Below are 1,076 nucleotides of genomic sequence, written 5' to 3' on the forward strand. Positions count from 1 at the left end.
GTTCTGGTGGGAATGAGTTCACTCTTCTCATTAACAATGACTGTCATCCCACCTTTCTTTGGTACTACTTGGACTGGGCTTATCCATGAGCTATCGGAAATGGGATATATGATTCCTGCATTCCATAACTTCATCACTTCCTTCTGGACAACTTCCTTCATTGCAGGATTTAGTCTTCTTTGAGGTTGAATTACTGCTTTGGAATTGTCTTCCAAAAGAATCTTATGCATGCATATTGTAGGGCTGATGCCTTTTATGTCATCAATGGTCCATCCTAAGGCATCCTTGTGGGCTCTGAGAACGTCAAGAAGCTCTCCTTCTTCTTTTTTTGTCAAGGATGAATTGATGATCACCGGGAGGCTTTCTGAAGTCCCAAGAAATGCATATTTGAGATGAGAAGGTAATGGCTTCAGTTCTTTCTTTTGCACCTCTTCTTTCTTGCTTGGTTCCACTCCTTTGTTTATGAAAGCTTCAGCCACATGTTCCTCTATTGTTTCTTGGTTGTCCTTTTCTTGCTCATGTTGATCAATGTCTAACATTTCTTCCACCAAGCTTTCTATCATATCCACCCTCAAATGATTTTCCTTCTCTGGGGGGTGTTGCATTGACTTAAAAACATTGATGATCATTTGCTCATTGTGTACTCTGAAAATTATTTCCCCTTTTTCCACATCAATAATGGCTCTTGCAGTTGCTAGAAATGGTCTGCCCAAGATGATTGAATTGTTGCCTTCCTCATCAGTATCAAGGATTACAAAGTCTGCAGGGAAGATAAACTCTCCAACCTTTACTAGCAAATTCTCCACAATTCCACTTGGTATCTTGATTGACCTGTCTGCCATGACTAGTGACATCTTGGTGGGTTTGAGTTCTTCTATGGCAAGCTTTTTCATCATGGACAAAGGCATCAAGTTAATACTAGCTCCAAGATCACAAAGGGCTTTATCCAAGGATAGTTTGCCTATAGTGCATGACACTACAAAACTCCCTGGATCCTTGAGTTTTGGTGGGATTCCCTTTTGGAGCACAGCACTACATTCCTCACTAAGCATCACCGTTTCCTTCTCATTCCAATC

Source organism: Arachis duranensis, chromosome 4 (assembly GCF_000817695.3).
Source record: "Arachis duranensis cultivar V14167 chromosome 4, aradu.V14167.gnm2.J7QH, whole genome shotgun sequence".
NCBI classification, from domain to species: Eukaryota; Viridiplantae; Streptophyta; class Magnoliopsida; order Fabales; family Fabaceae; genus Arachis; species Arachis duranensis.